The following is a 1034-nucleotide window of genomic DNA, read 5'->3' as shown; positions in this document are numbered from 1 at the left end:
AGGAGTAGGTGTCACCCCGGATCTGAGGAGTACAGGGGACCCCGGATCTGAGGAATAGGTGTGACCCCGGATCTGAGGAGTAGGTGTGACCCCGGATCTGAGGAGTACAGGGGACCCCGGATCTGAGGAATAGGTGTGACCCCGGATCTGAGGAGTACGTGTGACCCCGGATCTGAGGAGTACAGGGGACCCCGGATCTGAGGAGTACATGTGACCCCGGATCTGAGGAGTACGTGTGACCCCGGATCTGAGGAGTACGTGTGACTCCGGATCCGAGGAGTAGATGTGACCCCGGATCCGAGGAGGACGTGTGACCCCCGGGTCCGAGGAGTACGTGTGACCCCGGATCCGAGGAGTAGGTGTGACCCCGGATCTGAGGAGTACAGGGGACCCCGGATCTGAGGAATAGGTGTGACCCCGGATCTGAGGAGTACGTGTGACCGCGGATCTGAGGAGTACGTGTGACCCCGGATCTGAGGAGTACAGGGGACCCCGGATCTGAGGAATAGGTGTGACCCCGGATCTGAGGAGTACAGGGGACCCCGGATCTGAGGAATAGGTGTGACCCCGGATCTGAGGAGTACGTGTGACCCCGGATCTGAGGAGTACGTGTGACCCCGGATCTGAGGAGTACGTGTGACTCCGGATCCGAGGAGTAGATGTGACCCCGGATCCGAGGAGGACGTGTGACCCCGGATCTGAGGAGTACGTGTGACCGCGGATCTGAGGAGTACGTGTGACCCCGGATCTGAGGAGTACGTGTGACTCCGGATCCGAGGAGTACGTGTGACTCCGGATCCGAGGAGTAGATGTGACCCCGGATCCGAGGAGGACGTGTGACCCCCGGATCTGAGGAGTACGTGTGACCCCGGATCTGAGGAGTACGTGTGACCGCGGATCTGAGGAGTACGTGTGACCCCCGATCTGAGGAGTACGTGTGACTCCGGATCCGAGGAGTAGATGTGACCCCGGATCCGAGGAGGACGTGTGACCCCCGGGTCCGAGGAGTACGTGTGACTCCGGATCCGAGGAGG

Source organism: Rana temporaria, chromosome 10, assembly GCF_905171775.1.
Source record: "Rana temporaria chromosome 10, aRanTem1.1, whole genome shotgun sequence".
NCBI classification, from domain to species: Eukaryota; Metazoa; Chordata; class Amphibia; order Anura; family Ranidae; genus Rana; species Rana temporaria.
This window is presented reverse-complemented; position numbering follows the sequence as displayed.